This window comes from Theobroma umbraticum, unplaced genomic scaffold (assembly GCF_002168275.2).
Source record: "Theobroma umbraticum cultivar Fairchild unplaced genomic scaffold, ASM216827v3 scaffold_239.1, whole genome shotgun sequence".
Classification (NCBI taxonomy): Eukaryota; Viridiplantae; Streptophyta; class Magnoliopsida; order Malvales; family Malvaceae; genus Theobroma; species Theobroma umbraticum.
The window spans coordinates 565,269-572,007 of record NW_018397273.1 but is presented as its reverse complement, the minus strand read 5'-3'; the positions used below and the strand labels follow the sequence as shown (position 1 = coordinate 572,007).

The 6,739-nt window shown below is 32.5% G+C and overlaps 1 non-coding gene across 1 annotated transcript; it reads left to right on the top strand.

The window, feature by feature from the left end:
• Nucleotides 1-6,632: 6,632 nt before the first annotated feature.
• Nucleotides 6,633-6,739, top strand: LOC149526429 (small nucleolar RNA R71). The gene has a single exon (XR_016352003.1). It is a non-coding gene; the product is annotated as a small nucleolar RNA R71 (small nucleolar RNA).

The window sequence follows — 6,739 nt, the reverse complement described above, 5'->3', positions numbered from 1 at the left end:
ATATTTCATTTTGCTTGACCTTAAGGTTTGAAGTCAAAAACTTGACTTGAACTATGCATTTAAGTATGGATTTAATTGTCCGGCTTGATCATGACATATATTGTTAGTTGACGTAATTGAAATTTATTTTGAATATGCATTTGAATATTAACTATGTCTTCATTTAGCCTTAACATTTACATGATCTAAAGATTTTGTGTGCATCTAACTTTATCTTATAGGTCACCATAAATAACTTGACATGTCAAATAAAATATGACCTATGGCTTTAGTTAGCAATGAATGCTTAATGTGCTTTAATTAAATATCTCTTTCTTGAATCTTGATAATTGGTATTCATTGATGATTGAATGTTCAATTTGAATGTATTCGTGAGTTGAGTGCTTTATTTTCAATTTTCTTTAGTATCACTCATGAATTATGAAGAATATTGAGAAATAGCATGTACCACATTAAAATTCAATGTTTGTATTTTTTTTTTTGGTATATGTCTATATATTTGTGAAAAATGGAATCATGATTAATGAATATAGCCATTTTATTTTTTGTAGTCATGTTTGTGCTTATTTGATCATATCTCTCATACATGATTGCAATAAATACAAAATGCTTTAGTCATGCTTCATTAATAATGATACACCTTTTGTGAAAGTTTTTCTTGAATTGACAATTTCATATATAATTTGGAGAATACATCTTGTAATGCTTGCTTTAAAATGACTAGGATGAATGTCAGTTGAAAATGATTTGGAAGAATACTGATTAAAAATGCTTAATAATTATATATTTTTTTAATTTCTCCTTGAGTTGCTATTTTTATATATGAATTAGGGAATTTCCTTGAAATGCTTGATTGATACTACTTGGTTGATTGATATTGAGAATAAATAATGAATGCTTGATGATGATTAATTATTGATAATGCTTGATGATAATTGAGAATGATGATTGAAGTCTAATGATACCTTAGACATGCCTAAGAACTAATTTGCAAATATTTCTTGAAAATATGAGTGTTTGATGCATATGTTGAACATCTTTTCAAATGCTCATACTTTTTTTGTTCCATGAATTCTTGAGTATTAGGGAAATAAATTAAATATCCATTTGAATGCTCATTTATTCTAGGCTCATGATTTCTCTCATAATATTTGATATATTTAGGATCTTTAACAATTTGTGTTGAACTTATGATTTCTTAAGGGGGAGTCAATCATTGCCCTTGATATTATAAGAAATTAAGATCTTGAACAACAAGGTTTGGTGAGAATTCAACATTTGGTGTTCTTCGCTACCAGTAACGTCTGTTTAAACACCAAAATAGATATTATGCCTTATATTGTTCCTCACTTACACTTGAATGTTGAAATGCATAATTAGTATAAAGTCTTAAGTTTTCTCAATTAGGGTCTATCTTTAAATTAGCATCAAGCTTTACAATTGTCTTTTCTCTCTTGAGCTTTAAATTGATAATATCTTTCTTAAATGTTTTGAGCCTTGAAGTTGATATGCTTGAAATACTTAATGATAAGGAAAGTCTTTACTAGTGCTTTACCAATTAATATAATTAACTTTAAAATGATTCCATCTCTCATAATTGATATTGTGCTTTTACAAAAAGGGAGATTTTACCTATATCTATCAATTGATAAATTGAGCTTTAACACTTGGTATTGGAGTTGAAATATGGCTTATGTGCTTATTCATGCTGCTTTGGTCCCTTGACCTTTTATTTTTTTCAGTGTGGAGTGCTACAACACTCCTTGGATAACACCATAGCTTTCTAGTCTTAGGCTTCATAGAATGATGCTCCAAGACCATGGCTCCTTATGGCTCAAAATTTTTGTTTTCAAAAGTTATATAAGAAAATCTTGAAAAAACACGAAAAAGATAATAAAATTAGTAGACAAGAATTGAACTACAGCAAAAACTAAAAGGATAAAAGTTCACTAAAAAGTTGAATAAGCAACAATGATCTAAGCGTAGAAAACTTGGGTTGCTTAAACTCCCTTTTCAGCTTAAATGAGGTTGAAAAAACTAACAGATGAGTGTTGGCGATCAATGTCACCCCATAACAACACTTTAGTCATAGCCTATTTACTTTAAACTTTTCATTAGTTATGTCGTCAACAAGTTCCATGGCACCATATGGAAACATTCTTGAAATATGAAATGGTCTTGACCATCTTGACTTTAACTTTCCAAGGAATAGTTTCAAATGAAATTAAACAACAACACATGTTAGCTTGGCTCAAAATGATGCTCAATAATTTTTTATCATGCCGTCTTTTTGTCTTTTCTTTATAAATCTTGGCATTCTCATAAGCATCTAATCTTATCTCATCCATCTCATTTAATTGAAGTAAGCGCTTCTCACCAGTAACTTTAAATCGAAGTTTAACTTTTTGATCACCCAAAAGGCACTGTGCTCCAATTCAACCAACAAGTGACATGTTTTTCCAAAAACTAGACAATAAGGAGACATACCTATAAGTGTCTTGTATGTTATCCTATATGCTTATAGTGCATTGTCAAGTATCTTGGCCCAATCTTTCCTTGATGGAGCTATGACCTTTTCCAAGATTTGTTTGGATTCCTGAGTAGATTCAGCTTGTCTACTTGTTTAGGGATCATATGCTATTGCCACCTAATGAGTTACTTCATACTTTGCAAGTAAAACTGTGATGAGTTTATTACAGAAGTGGCTGTCTTCATAACTTATTATTGCTTTTGGTGTGCCAAATCTTGTGAAAATATTTTTTAAAAAAAAATTCAAGAAAACCTTTGCATCATTCGTAGGCAATGCCAAAGCTTTTACCCATTTCGATACATAGTCCACAGCTACCAAGATATAGCGATTATTGAACGATGCAGTGAAGTGTCCCATGAAATTGATCCCCCAGACATCGTATAGTTCCACTTCTAAAATATTAGTGAGTGACATCTCATGACGTCTCAAGATAGTCCCCACACGTTGACACCTATCACAATGTAAGACAAAATTGTAAGCGTCTTTAAAAAACATAGGCTAGAAAAAACATGATTTAAAGACTTTTGCTAATGTTCTCTCTCTTCCAAAATGTGCCCCATATGCTGAAGAATGATAGTGCCTTAAAAACGTTTTCAACCTTTTCCTTTGGAATGCACTTTCTTAACATTTTATTTGCATATTGCGTAAACAAAAAGGCTTTATCCCGTACAAAAAATCTAACATCTTGAAGAAACTTCGTATTTAAATGAAAATTTAAGTTAAGAGGAAAAAGTTTACTTACAATGTAGATGACATAATCAGCAAACCAAGGTATTTCTTTTGACAAACAAATAATAATTGCTCATCAAAAAAACTTTTCATTGATCAGCATCGAGTCCTTACCTTGATTGTCATTCTCTAACCTTGACAAATGATCTGTTATTTGATTCTTCATGCCTTTTTTATCTTTGATTTCTAAGTCAAATTCTTATAGCAATAATATCCACCTTATTAATCTTGGCTTGGTATCTTTCTTAGCAATTAAATACCTAATCTTCAAATGGTCAATGTAAACAAAAACTTTTTTGTGAATAAAGTAAAAATGGAATTTATCAAATGCATTCATAACAACTAAGAATTTTTTTTTAGTTGGTGGTGTAGTGCATTTGAGTTTTTGTCAAAGTCTTGCTAGCATAATATATAAAATGGAACATTTTATCTTTTCTTTGTCCTAGCATTGCACCTACAACATAGTCACTAGCATCACACATAAGCTCAAATGGAAGTGACAAATCAGGAACTACAATAATTGGTATAGAAATCAACCTCCTTTTTAATTCTACAAATACAGCATGACATGCATCATCAAACTTAAAGGGAACATCCTTTCCCAATATGTTACACAAGGTTTAGATATTTTGGAAAGATCTTTAATGAAATGCTTATAAAACCTGACGTGTCTAAGGCTTGACGTGTCTAAGGAAACTTCTAATACTTCTTACCAAATTTGGCAATGGGAGCTTCTCGATTGTCTCTATCTTTGCTTTATCCATTTCTAATCCTTTGCTTGAAACTTTATGGTTGAGAACTATTCTTTCTTATACCATGAAATGGCACTTTTCCCAACTCAATACCAAGTTTTTCTCTTCACATTGTCTCAAAACTCTATCAAGTTTCAATAAATAGTCATAAAAATTATTGTCAAAAACAAAGAAGTCATCCATAAATACTTAAGTGATTGCTCCACCATATAGAAAAATATAACCATCATGCATCATAAAAAAGTAGTTAGAGTATTACAGAGTCTAAATGGCATTTTCCTAAAAGCAAAAGTGTCATAAGGACAGGTAAATGTTGTCTTCTCTTGACCCTTTAGGGTTATAGTTATCTGGTTATATCTTGAATACCTTCCCTGCTAACCTATCCAATATCTGATCAATAAATGGTAATTGAAAGTGATCTTTCCTCATGGCCTTGTTGAGCTTCTAGTAGTCCATGAATACTCTCTATCTAGTTATAGTTCTTGTACGGATGAGCTAATTGTTATCGTTAGCTACCATTGTCATCCCGCCTTATTGGGGACACATTGCACCAAACTTACCCATGCATTATCTTATATGGGATAAATATTTCTAGCATCTAACCATTAAATGATCTCTTTTTTTACCACTTCCTTCATGTTTCGGTTGAGTCTTCATTGATGCTCTATGGTGGCTTTTTGGTCTTATTTCAATAGGATCTTATGCATACATATTGAAGGACTAATCCCCTTTATGTCTACAATCGTCCATCTCAATGTCTTTTTATGTTCTCACAAAACTCTCAAAAGCTTATCTTCCTACACGTTAGTAAGACCAAATGACATTATAATAAGAACCATAGATGAGTTACCAAGATATGCATACCTCAAGTGACAAGGTAGAGGTTTAAGATCTAAATTTGAAGGCTCTTCTATGTATGGCTTTGCTAGTGCAGATGAAAATGAAGTACCTAACATTTTATACTGTGTCCTCATGACACGAGAAGGAGCATCCAACAAATTTAAACATTTAATAAAAGCTTCATCATCTCTCTCTAAATTAACTACTAAGAAAGCTTTAAGTTGGTTAGAAGTGTGACTCTCCTTAAACCTTTCTTTTATGACTCTGTCAACTTTATTAACTACATGGCACTCATCATCATCATTAGCAAATTTTCAAGCTTTAAAGATATTAAAGGTTACCTTTTGTTTTGGACTCTCAAGGTAAGCTCTCTTTTCTCTACATCTATGAGTGCCCTGGCATTACGTAAGAAAGGTCTCCCAAAAATTATTAAAATCTCTTTATCTTCCTTCATATTGAGTACAATGAACTTTGCTAGAAAAATAAATTTCTCAACTTTCAATAACACATCTTCTACAATGTTTCTTGGATATGTAATAATGCAGGCTGCCAATTGTAAAGTCACTATGGTGGGCTCAATCTCCCCTAAACCCAATCTTTTTATAAATAAATAGTGGCATTTGGTTGATATTAGCTCTCAAGCCACTCAAAGCCTTAGCAAAATAAAAAGCACCGATAGTGCATAGCATTGTAAAGTTGTCAAGATCCTTGAGCTTTGGCAATGATTGTTATGTATAATTGCACTGCACTCCTCAATGAGTGCCATCATTTTGAACTCACCGAATGATTTTTTGTTTGATATGATATCCTTCAGAAACTTAACAGATAAAGGCATTTGCTCTAAACCTTCTACAAATGGGATGTTGATGTGAAGCTTCTTGAAGACCTCTATAAACCTCTAAACTTGATTTTCCTAACATTGCTTTTTATATCATTGAGGAAAGGGCGGCGGTGGTATGACTTTAGCTTCTTTATCCTTATTCCAATTATCAAGACTTATTATTTGTGTTTCACTCTAGGCTCTCTTGTCAACTTGTTTAACTTGTTGAGTATTGCCTTTAATCTTGTTGCCACTTCTCAATGTAATGGCCTTAACTTGTTTTTTGCCTTCCCTCATCAGATTTGCCTATGTGTCACTAGGCAAAGTCCCTTGAGCTCTATTGTTGATTGAGCTTGCCGATTGTCCCACTTGCTTCTCAAGGTTTCTTAACGAGGCTATTTGATTATGAATGAGGGAATTTGTCTTGGCCACGTACTGCATCACCAATTCCTTCATTGATGGTTTGTTACCTGAAATAGGGGCTCTTGGTTGTTATTGAAAATTAGGAGGACTATTTGGCATTAAAGCAAATGCTTCTTGATTGTTTCCCTATGAAAAGTTTGGATGGTTCCTATATCTAGGGTTATAAGGGTTAGAGAAAGAGTTGTTTTTTTTTTGTTGCCAACTAGACACTGATCACTAACATTTCCATCTCCACAATATTCACACATTACAAAAGAACTTTGAGCAGGATTAATGCCAAAAGAAGCAAACCTTTTTTAGAGCAACTATCTGTGCGATTAATGTAGTGATGGCATCTATTTCGAGAACTCTATCTAATCTTCTATGTGTAGATCACTCTGATGGCCATTGGTAGTTGTTCAACACCATTTCTTTCAATACGTCGTATGTGTAAATGATGGACTTTGCCATTAAGGCTCTTCCAATAGTAGCATCAATGGTGGTTTGTACTTGACCACTCAATCCATTGTAAAACATTTACACTTAGAGCCATTTTAGAAGACCATGATAAGGATAGTGCCTAAGTAGGTCCTTGTATCTCTCCTAGGTTTTATACAGTGACTCACCATCAAATTGTGTAAATGAAGTAATATCATTCCTCATTTT